Below are 12,998 nucleotides of genomic sequence, written 5' to 3'. Positions count from 1 at the left end.
CATCCGAATGAAAGTCCGTCGCGGAAACACACCGGTTTCCGGTTGTGTTATAACTAGGTTCGCATCCAATCGCGAAGTGCCAGTCAACGAAGACGTGCTTTACGTATAAGGCGAGACATCACACACGAAGCGTACGTCACTTCGAAACCCGCCGATGTAAGCGCGTTGATCGCTGTACGTAAAGATGACGAATGCAAGGTCATTATGCTCGCTACTGCGAAAATTATATTGTCGATGATCGCCACGAGGATCCACACCCGTTTAGAGTCTTAATCGATCAAGGATCGGAAATATCTTTGATCTCCGAGGCGCTAGTTCAGCGCTTACGCCTGCCGCGATCCCGCGCGGCAATCTTAATTTTCGGAATCGGTGGCTCACCCTCGGATTCCTGTCGCGGGAAAGTGTCTCTCAGTCTCACCTTCAGGATCAATGGAGCTTGAGTACTGCTGTCGCTTCATCCTGCCACGTCTTACGCTGTATCAAGGAGCAGATACGACATGCAAGACTACATGGCTTCACATAAAGGTCTCCGCTGATCCGTAATTCTCGACCGTCGATCCCATCGAGCTGTTACACGCCGCGGAAGTATACTCTATCATTTTACAAGAGGGCCTTCGAAAGGGCGATCCGCATATTCCCGTCGCTCAGTACACTCTGCTCGGATGGATTCTCTCGGGAGGCTGCGGCGAGAATCTCTCAGTGATTCCACACCGCTCCTTCCAGTACACCGCTGACAACGAGCTGACGCTCGTGCAACGTTTTTGGGAGCAAGAAAAGGAATCTTCCGCCTCAGTCTCCATCACGCCAGACGAACAACAATGCGAGGAAATCTTTGCTTGAACTCACAGCCGTACAACTACAGGAAGATACAAGTAGTATAATAGTGGCGGTTCTAACCCAGGTCCTCTGAGGGGGGCGCAAGGCGCGGGGGAGAAGGCGCGGAATACTGGTAGGCGCGGGGAAGGGACGGGAGGCGCGGGAAGTCCCGACGCTATCGGTGTTTACTGATATGATGAGTCCCAGCGCTATCGATGTTTACTGATATGATGATACATATCGCCATGTTGTGATGTCGAGCCGTCGCCGCGGACCCTGCGTCTATCCCAAAAATGCGTTTCAGACAGTCGCCGCGGAGTCCACTTCCTAAATGCGTGGCAGTATTATAACGCGAACAAAAAAATATTAAAGAAAAAAAGAAAGAAAAAAATATATAATAAAAAAATATTCTTCTCTACACCTTCTCCCTCTCCGTCCTCCTCCTCATCCTCCGCTGAATTCTTATTCCTCTTCCTCTTCCTCTTCCTCCACCGCCTCTTCCTCCTCATCTTCCACTGAATTCTTATTCCTCTTCCTTCACAGCCTCATCGAGATTGCCGATGGACTTCACTCATGTGCGCATTAACAGAATTGCGTTCAACCACCTCATCGACAATCTCGATGAGGCGATGGAGGAAGAGGAATAAGAATTCAGCGAAGGAGGAGAAGGAAGAAGAGATAGTCTCCTCAACTTTTTACAGTTCTTTTTATATGTTATAGCACAGTAAAAACTATAACATGTTATAGCTGCACAGTAAAAAAAAATTATCACTTCACTTAAGGGGATGCTGGAGCGAAGGCCGAAGTTGATCAAGGTCGATATTACAGGTTTTCATTTCCAATGTATAAGCTGCTTACGCCCTCTGAAGTTAATATGATCATGCAGGAAATTCGATCGATTAATTATCGATATTTTTATTCCGTTTCCTACATTACCATCTTAACAAGGACATGTATTAGGGTCGGTCCTACAATGTAAGATTTATTTTGGAAAATTTTCCAATTTTAGAATTGAAAAAAAAATGAACATAATTGAAGTTAATCTTATATTTGTAGAATCGGACCTTAGAAATTTAGTTGCATTATATACATATTTAGTTGTATTATATACACATGCAATGTAGGCCGTGTTCTAATATATATCACCAGTACTAAAAGTCTGTAATATACATAAAATACAGATTTTTAATTAATAGATATATCGATACGAAACCGTAATAGCACTTTTTTCTTACATCCAATGCCATTTTAGGTTACGATAATATATTATCATAAATGAATATCATTATATATATATATATATATATATATATATATATATATATATATATATATATATATATTCATGCAGATATTCTCTACGTCCATTTTTATGCAATATTAAAATTTTATATTATAATGTGTATAATGATATATAAAATGTAATTCTAACGTTGTATATAAAAAGACATTCATGAATACGAATTACAATTACATTTTATGTGTATTATAATATGTGTATATACACAATAACACAAAAAATATTATACTATTATTGACATATTAGTGAAGACATAAACATGTTAGTGAATTAATGATATATGCAATATTAAAATTATATTTTGGGTACATTATTGTGTATAAGTACATTATAAAATATAATTATAATTTATATTCACTAATAATGTTTTGTTATATATTACAACAATGTTAGAATTATCATAGTATAATGCACATACAATTTTCTATATTAGATATATAGTCGACATACTAGTAATGTATAAGTAATATAAGTATCTATCTCTTTTTATTAGACAGAGTAAAAAGAGTTACATTATGTATGTGCAATGTCGTATTCATTTATATATATATATATATATATATATATATATATATGAAACACGTGTCCATATATTGACAATAATATATGTTACATCTTGACTCAACCCTAAATGATATTGATCAGGAAAAAGTGATACTACAACTGTATTTCGATATTCACTGCGAGTACTGAAAATACGTAATTATAGATTTTCAGTGTACATTGACACATGGGCCTATATAATAGCATTTTTCCTGTCGTACAATGTCATTTTAGGTCAGGATGTGATATGTATTAGCTATACATAGATATTACACATATAATATACATAGCTATACCATTTTTTGCTATGTTTAATAAAAATATGTAGAAGTTAATCATGTTAAAATATTAGTGATGTACTTAAATATAATACACACATAGGCAATATTGTACAATATTGCATATATGTACTATAATGTGTGAATATACATACGTTGCAGATAGAAGTTATCAATGCTAAACTGTTTATGCATTCTCTGTGTTTAAATGTGCAATATTAAAATTGTATACATATATATATATATATATATATATATATATATATATATACACACATAAAATGAGGATTTATCAGAGGATTCGTAATTTGATTATTTTTTTTAAGATGTTACGTCTAATCATCTGTGTTTGACTATCGTTAGCTTTGATTTATGTTCGTTGTATATTCTGATATTGAAAATATAAAAGTATATATCACTAATATTTGATTATAAAAAAATATATCTCTTTTTATTAAACGTAGAAAAAAGAGGACATCAGTACACCTTTTTGTTATACGTAACAAAAAGAGATGAAGTAGATACACACGTATGTGAATATGAATTAGAAATATATTTTATAATGTGTGTACACATCATAATGCACATAAAGTATAATTCTAATATTCACTAATAGACTGTGTCTATATTATATCTGCATGAAAAGCTAAGTATGAATAACTTCTATCTCTTTTTATTATGGGCCTTCTACAATAACACATTAGTTACAAATCAGAAGTCAGAAGCTAAAAATTGATCAATCACAGCCAATTTTTAGCGTTTGACTTCTTATTTATGGCTGATTTATGGCTTATAATTGTAATGCCCATTAAATAATAAAAAGAGATGGAATAGTTACATATGTATGTGCAATGTATTTACGTACTGACAATACATGTTACATCCTAAGTTAAAATAACATTGGGAATAAAGGAAAAAGTGCTATTATATTACACGTGTATACATGTATTTTAAATACATGGTTGCATCCGAAAATATATCTAAGTCACAGTCAGAGTGTTCATTTAGTAAAAATATACTTATTGTAACTTGCTGTTAGTCAACGTACATTGACCTGTAAGTGTATATATTTGCTAAAACACTTTGAATATAATATACTTACATACATTTCATAAACGTATAGCATCGTACAAAAATTATGCATGTGACTATTGACTGTGTAATGTATTATATGTTGTATATATATATACATATATATATATATATATATATATATATATATACATATATGTATAACATATATATTATATAGGATGTCCAAAAAGGCTCCGGATTTAGGAGCTGAATATAAAAGTGATTATAACTAATCGTAAAGGAATGTGAACTTGTATCGGCATGTATAATACGCCAAAATATAATGCGTTGCTCTATGATTCACGTTCTACGATTCAATTATGACCATCCTTGTGCTAAGACTATTACATAACGTTTTTAAAAACGCTTTAGACAAAAGTTGTAAGGTTTCAAAGAAGCTATTTACTGATATTCAGTTTTTTTCTTCATTAGTTTCTTTGTTTCGGTTATGTCAAGCAATTAGCTTTTGATTCTATCATGACAATGCATCTATTTGCAGACGCAAAATTCTATAAATTGATTCCGTAATTGTATTTCACCAAATTTAATAATCGAAATGCTTCTGCCAATAAATTAAAAATAGTCAGTCCATGATAAACGCCTCTGACATTTATCTGTAACTAGTCAAAGCACGATTTACGGCTGTGGCATTTTGTTTTAATTAGCCAGCTCACAATTAACGCCTCTGACAGTGAATTAAATATAGTCAGCCCACGATGAACGCCTCTGACATTTGTCTATAACTAGCCAAAATATGATTTATGGCTGTGACATTTTGTTATAGCTAGCCAGCTCACGATTAACGCCTCTGGCAGTAAATTAAAAATAGTCAGCCCACGATGAACGCCTCTGACATTTGTCTATAACTAGCCAAAATATGATTTATGGCTGTGACATTTTATTATAGCTAGCCAGCTCACGATTAACGCCTCTGGCAGTAAATTAAAAATAGTCAGCCCACGATGAACGCCTCTGACATTGGATCATAATTAGGCAAAGCGCAATTTATTGTTATAACAATAAATTTAATCATATCACTTGTATGATAAATAAAAGTGATATTTTCACGAATAACATAAAGATGCTAACCTTTCTCATTCTGGCTTTATAGGGTGCCAACAAGAAACACACATCACAATAACCAATTTTGGCCTTCTAGAGCGCCTTCCAACAAGAGACACAGTGCGACACGGTGCATCATTACAATCTTGTTCGATAATACAAGGATGAGATATTGTACTGTATTGTACTGAGTCGCTTGTTATAAAGCACTCATAACCTTGTCTTATCAAAGGCAGACAATATTCTGCTATTACATTTTTTCTATTTTGTGGACAAAAAATACTATATAAATATATATATATATATATATATATATATATATTCATATACACACATATACACACATATATACATACACATACACACACGCACACACACACACACATATATATATATATATATGTGGTTGTGTGTAGAACACTACTACACTACATTACATTGACAGTACTGTTGTGCGGCAATGATACTGTGAACGCGGGCCATACTGGTTACAGCTGATTGACTCGTATAACGCCGTTGTTTTCTACACATACAGCGTCACGCAAAATGATATATGTATGCATATATATATATATAATATATATATATATATATATTAGGTGTTGGAATTAATTCGTAGCGTTTTTTAATGAAAGAATGTTATTTATTTCACATGAGCATTAAAAAATACATTAATGAAAGTACTTCCCATCACTTGTAAAACGCTACGAATTAATTCCAACACCTAATATATATATATATAATATATATATAATATAATACACATACATACAAAAAATTGTTATTTATCACTCTAAGAAAAAAGATACATAATCGATATCATGATCACATTATCTTTTCCTCAGCGACTAATTAAGAAAAGGCGTTCATCGTATCTAAATCCACGTTATTGTAAAAAAACTCTCTATTATCTTTGAAGTTCTATTATTGATACGTCATTTAAATGTATTCTCCAGGTTTATTCCACTAAAAAAAAATACAAATAGATGACCAGATGTATGATGCGGTAAAGTAAAATTTTATATTACATTTTGTGGCATAAAAACGTGATCAGTAACTCTTTGAAAGTGAATGTATCATAAAAATAATAAAGTAATATTTTAAAAGTACATTACATTTAGTAAAATGCATTAAGTTATTAATATGATGTTCAATCACCATTATTAAGAAAATACAATATTATGTAGAAAGAAAATATTTTCATGACAATTTGCTGGAAGGTATGGTCGCAGCATGTTTCTTATACTGTGCATTCTTGAGATGCATGTCCACGCGTGAGCGGTTCGGCCGTCAAGCGTCGAGCGATTGTGAAGGAAAAGTAGGCAGCATTTCAGAAATCGGCTCGAAATGCGCAACTAATTTCGAGCACATTGAAGTACACGTATATAATTTTTGAAATTTTATAAAAAGTATATTTGGAGTAATATGTTTATTAATAAAATTTAATAAATAAAATGTTATTTATTAAATAAAAATTAAAAAAGAAAAAAGCAGAATCGAACATAAGATCTCCAATATTCTGATCTTGCACCCAACGCCCGAGACCACGCTGAGTTCTTGCAGATCACTTCGACGAACGCGATACATATAGTGCACGGAAAGTCGTAAACTATTGTATATCTCATCAATGTTTACGTTTTGAAATCATTTTTGCATTTGCATTTTTGCTACGTTAATGAGAAAGATATATGATTAATATAATTTAATAAAAAGAAAATGAAAGAATTTTAATTCGACAAAAATTGGAGATTTTCACATCTGCTGGAGTATTGAATATTAGTCCAAGAAACCGAAGTCTGTCAAAAAAAAAAACGGAGAACTGGCAACCGTGTTCGTGATTTAAAATTCTTTCAATTTCTGTTATTTCGATAGAGCGAGACAGAGAAAAAACAAACAGATAGAAGCTCCGATTGTAATCGGTGAGTCTCTGCGCGGACACGCCGAACTGGGCCCGCTAGCAAAACAATGAGTCATCTGTCTCTGTCCTTCTCTCTGTGGTCGCTTGTTTCTAGCGACCGAAAATATTTTCTCGACGATCTCGACCGCTTGGCGTGTATCATAAGGAGGAAAGAGACATTCTAGACAATACATAATTTTTATTAAATTATATTAATCCTTTGCCCTACGATTTAAGTTACGATGGCGCGTGCCATAATTAACAGTCTGGAACATATTGTTTATGTTTGGCCCGATAGACATACCACGGCTCTCATCAATGATACTTATGTTTGGCCCGATTTCTTTACCACGAGTCTCACACGATATTAGTGAAAGAGTTAATCATATACCTTTCTCATTAATATATAATAGCAAAAATGATTTCAAAACATGATAGTTAACGAGATATAGTTTACGATTTTCCGTGTATTTTATGTACCACGTCCATAGAGGCGGTCTGCAATAACTCAGCATGGTCTCGGGCGTTAGGTGCGAGATCAGAATGTTGAGGATCCTATGTTCAATCCTGCTTTTTCCTTTTTTTCTTAATTTTTTTTTAAACAAATAACGTTATTAATGAACATATTACTCCAAATATATTTTTATAAAATTATAGAAATTATATGTATACTTTAGTGTGCTCAGAACTAGTTACACATTTCGAGCCAATTTCTGAAGTGCTGCCTATTTTTCCTTTACAACCGCTCAACAGTCGACGGCTGAACCGCTGGATCGCGCGCGGACGTGCATCTCAGGAGCGTTACAGTATAAGAAACATGCTGCTATCATATCTTCCAACATGAAAATTATCATGACAACATTTTAGCATGAAAATTATCATAAAAATATTTTCCTTCTTACATAATTGTTATTTTCTTAATAATAGTGATTGAACATCATATTAATAAGTATATACATTTTACTAAATATTATGTACTTTTAAAATATTTACTTTATTATTTTTATACATTACATTGATACATTTGGTTTTCTTTCAAAGAGCTACTGACGCTTATGTGCCACAAAATGTAATATCTTTTAATATACGAGGGGTATCCAGAAAATAAGTTCCGTTTTTTTTTACAAATAAAGTTTTTATTGAAAAAATCTAAAATTTACATGGATAATACTTGACAACTTCTAGTCTTTTTCTACATAATTCCCGTCAATCTCAATACATTTTGTATATCTGGAAACAAGCTTCGAAATCCCTTCTGCATAGAAACTTCCCGCCAGTTCTTTAGTCCAGTTAGTTACAGCTGTCTGAACTTCCTCGTCGCTTTGGAAGCGTTTTCCGGCCAAGGACTCCTTCAGTTTCGTAAAAAGATGGTAGTCCGATGGTGCTAGATCCGGGCTATACGGTGGGTGGGTCAAAACATCCCAACTAAACTGATTCAAAAGTGCAGTTGTTGAAGCAGCGTTTTTCTGAAACGATCTCATGGATAAGACTTCGGGATATCTCTGGAAAAAGGTTGTGGAGTTCATCTAAAGTTAAACGACGATCATTGCGAATCGCATTTTCAATTTTTGTCGTCAACTCATCCGTGATAAGGGAGGGTCTGCCTCTCCCACTTTCGTCTTCAAGCGAATGTCTTCCTGCCTTAAATTCTCGGACCCATCTCCGCATCATAGATTCACTCATCACACTCTCTCCATATACAGAAACAAGCTGTTTGTGAATATCAACCGATTTAAAATCTTGAGCAAAAAGAAACTGAATGATGCCGCGCAAAACAACTCGAGAAGGAATCGGAATGGAGGTGGCGGGACGCGAAGTGGAGGACTCCATTTTGATAACCTCTCCTGACCGTGTTTCACGAGCTACTGACGCCGAACACCGCTCATTCTATTCGGTAGCTTCCCCTCTTCAATGCTGTGTTGCCAGCTCGCTTATACATCGACCTTACTAAACGTATAATACAAACGGAACTTATTTTCTGGATATCCCTCGTACAAACGAAATTTTTGGATGCACCTTTCTCTTAAACTAAAACTTCTACCGCGTTTCTAAAAACATGGGATTGTTCGTTTAGGTTTTCCGCAATACGCTAGCTACTTTTCATGAACGTGCAAGATCTGAAACTCTTATATGCAACACATATTGTGATGTGTTGACTACAGAAGCCGATAACAAAACTATAAGTCTTTAATTTTTTTTCGTTTTTCGTATTCAAATCAAGCTGGCGCTTTGCGTTGTTGTCAATATTTTAATTGTGGAGAAGGATTTTTCAGTCCATAAACACAGTTATGAGAAAGGTGCTTTTAAAATTTAATGATAAAACAGGACACTCCAGCATCCCCTTAAAATCACAGAAAATGTGCAACAATATTTTACAACAATATTAACGCTAAATGGTAGAATATTGTTGCACGTTGGGGAAAAAAAAATATCACTCACGTTATAATACGTCTTGCGCGCGGACAAAGCAGAACAAAGACTGACGTTGAGAATCGATCTTCGCCGCAGCGAGCCTACCAAGGATTTATCTATAGGAGACAGTTGTATATAAAACACTTTAGATCATAAGTGCGTCACGAGAAAAGTTATCGCTTATATCGTTGCGGTACTCTTTATAATGTAGCCGCGATTATTTACAACCCATCGAATTGCTGAAAGTTCACGCAGCACATCTATTTTCACACCTATAATTTCATTTTTTTCTTACGCGAAAAGGTACATACATACATACATACATACGTTCACACATACGTACATATGTACATGATTCGTGACACGACAAAAAAAAAACGGTTTGGTTGATGTTTATCTAAACGGAGTACGATAGCGCGTCGAGATGATAAGATGAATGGATGGATGGATGAGAAGTAAAGAAAGTATATATATATTAGGTGTTGGAATTAATTCGTAGCGTTTTACAAGTGATGGGAAGTACTTTCATTAATGTATTTTTTAATACTCATGTGAAATAAATAACATTCTTTCATTAAAAACGCTACGAATTAATTCCAACACCTAATATATATATATATATATATATATATAATATATAGTAATGTGAAAGAAAAAAATTTTTTTATTTACATATTATTACATCGTTTCTTTTTTGTACGTATTAAAAAACTAAAGCCAATAGCTCGCAATCGACGAGCTGATGTTTATTAAAGATATCACTATCGCGTATAGCGTTTTTGGACTCGATGTTGGAGAATCGCGTATACTTGACATCAACTGTATCGACGAGTCAGACTAATCGTTCGAACGTTACATCGATACATCCATCAAACTCAAACATACATCGTAGTGTTGTTTCGGTCATCATCATGCGTACGGACGAAGAATTGAGACGTACGAGCGTAGCATCGTTCAGTATACAAACGCTGACGGTTAGCGGTCCAACGCTTATAAAATTATTCTTGTATTCATTTCGCAGCATCTTGTAAATATTTCAATATTCGCTGCTCATAGAAGCTCTTCCACATTTCGAGAGACAGCAGCAGTCCATGTCCACGATGATCTCCCAGGGCGATCTGCACGTAACTCGGACCAACGTTGATTCCAATTTCCAAAAATTTGTAGCCCGTAGTCATTAGATCATAACGTCTGCTCAATAAACGCACCTTGCGATGCTCCATGCTGTGTACATACTGCAACCGCACTCACGAGTGTGGCGCAACTTCGTCGCACATTCACAGCTAAGGTTTTCGTAGGCGATCGGATGACGGGAGGCGTTAAACGTAACGCGACAGAAATGCGTCTTCACGCGGCCGTTCTTAAGGGCGATACACAATCACAAAACAATAATTGAGCGCCAGGCACAAGCGAGCGTGCCACTCTTTCTCGAAATTACGCGATATTTTCTTTATGCAATATTCTAATGAGCTGCGAATGTCGACGGGCTCTCTACCGGTAGCTCAGCCTCGGAAATGGCAGAGGGGGCGGTTCGCGGTCGAGGATAGCGGATCGTTTGGAGGAGCAAATAGGAGTGAGAATAAAGTACACGAATCAACAATAGCAAAAGTAACAAAAATATATTAAATATATTAAATAAGTCTTCGACTTGCATTTACATCTGGCGACACAATCGAAACAATAAGCTCTACTTGAGCGCGATAACCGATTCACGCAGGCCTCGAGGCTTTACGCTAAATGTCATATCAACTTCATTAGATTCCCGCGACACGAGCTCACGCCACACAGGCACTCGCCCGTTCCGCACGGAACATACGCGAGTCTCATTTGGTAAAGCGAATGATTAGAGGCCTTGGGGCCGAAACGACCTCAATCTATTCTCAAACTTTAAATGAGTAAGATCTCTGACTTTCTTGAACTATGAAGTCACGAGTAGAAATTGGATCAGAGTGCCAAGTGGGCCATTTTTGGTAAGCAGAACTGGCCCTGTGGGATGAACCAAAAGCAGAGTTAAGGCGTCCAACTCGACGCTCATGGGACACTATGAAAGGCATTGGTTGCTTAAAACAGCAGGACGGTGACCATAAAAGTCTGAATCTGCTAAGGAGTGCGTAACATCTCACTTACCGAAGCAACTAGCCCTGAAAATGGATGACGCTGAAGCGTCGTGCCTATACTCTGTCGTCAACGGCAAGTGGGGTGGCTGCGTGCATGCAGTAGGAGGGTCGCGGCGGGTGCGCAGAAGGGTCTGGGCGCGAGTCTGCCTGGAGCCGCCGTCAGTGCAGATCTTGATGATATTAGCAAATACTCCAGCGAGGACTGACGTGGAGAAGGGTTTCGTGTGAACAGCCGTTGCACACGAGTCAGTCGATCCTAAACCTTAGAGAAATCCTAAGCCTTAGGAGAAATCCTATGTCAATGACGGCGTACGATACTCTAATGTTTGAGAGAGAGAGACACACGTCCGTCGGGCGAAAGGGAATTCGGTTCCTATTCCGGAACCCGGCAGCGGAACCGCATACAATTCGGGCCCTCGTAAGAGTGTTCGTCGGGGTAACCCAAAATGACCTGGAGACGCCGTCGGGAGATCCGGGAAGAGTTTTCTTTTCTGTATAAGCGTTCGAGTTCCCTGGAAACCTCTAGCAGGGAGATAGGGTTTGGAACGCGAAGAGCACCGCAGTTGCGGCGGTGTCCGGATCTTCCCCTCGGACCTTGAAAATCCAGGAGAGGGCCACGTGGAGGTGTCGCGCCGGCTCGTACCCATATCCGCAGCAGGTCTCCAAGGTAAAGAGCCTCTAGTCGATAGACTAATGTAGGTAAGGGAAGTCGGCAAATTGGATCCGTAACTTCGGAATAAGGATTGGCTCTGAGGAGCGGGGCGTGTCGGGCTTGGTCGGGAAGCGGGTCTGGCTGACGTGCCGGGCCTGGGCGAGGTGAACGTTCCGGTGTTCTCGCGCCGGTACCGGGATCCGAGCTCGGTCCCGTGCCTTGGCCTCCCGCGGATCTTCCTTGCTGCGAGGCTTCCGTGGCGGCGCGAGCCGTCGTGGTCGTCCTCTTCGGCCGCCATTCAACGCTCAGCTCAGAACTGGCACGGACAAGGGGAATCCGACTGTCTAATTAAAACAAAGCATTGCGATGGCCCTCGAGGGTGTTGACGCAATGTGATTTCTGCCCAGTGCTCTGAATGTCAACGTGAAGAAATTCAAGCAAGCGCGGGTAAACGGCGGGAGTAACTATGACTCTCTTAAGGTAGCCAAATGCCTCGTCATCTAATTAGTGACGCGCATGAATGGATTAACGAGATTCCCGCTGTCCCTATCTACTATCTAGCGAAACCACTGCCAAGGGAACGGGCTTGGAAGAATTAGCGGGGAAAGAAGACCCTGTTGAGCTTGACTCTAGTCTGGCACTGTAAGGAGACATGAGAGGTGTAGCATAAGTGGGAGATGGCAACATCGCCGGTGAAATACCACTACTTTCATCGTTTCCTTACTTACTCGGTTGGGCGGAGCGCGTGCCCCGAGGGCTTCGTGCCCCGGCGGTCACGGTGTTCTAGAGCCAAGCGTGTCAGAGTGGCGTGAGGCCTCGGCCGATCGCCGATTATACTCCCGCGTGA

The 12,998-nt window shown here is 37.7% G+C and overlaps 1 pseudogene; it reads left to right on the top strand.

The window, feature by feature from the left end:
* Positions 1–9,701: 9,701 nt before the first annotated feature.
* LOC147906548 (large subunit ribosomal RNA) lies at positions 9,702–12,998 on the top strand (annotated as a pseudogene; the record flags this gene model as incomplete).

The sequence above is a fragment of the Acromyrmex echinatior genome, unplaced genomic scaffold (assembly GCF_024713525.1).
Source record: "Acromyrmex echinatior isolate Ae372 unplaced genomic scaffold, ASM2471352v2 Scaffold20, whole genome shotgun sequence".
In the NCBI taxonomy this organism is placed as follows: domain Eukaryota; kingdom Metazoa; phylum Arthropoda; class Insecta; order Hymenoptera; family Formicidae; genus Acromyrmex; species Acromyrmex echinatior.
Note: the sequence above shows the minus strand (reverse complement) of the source record. Positions and strands in the feature narration are given on the sequence as shown.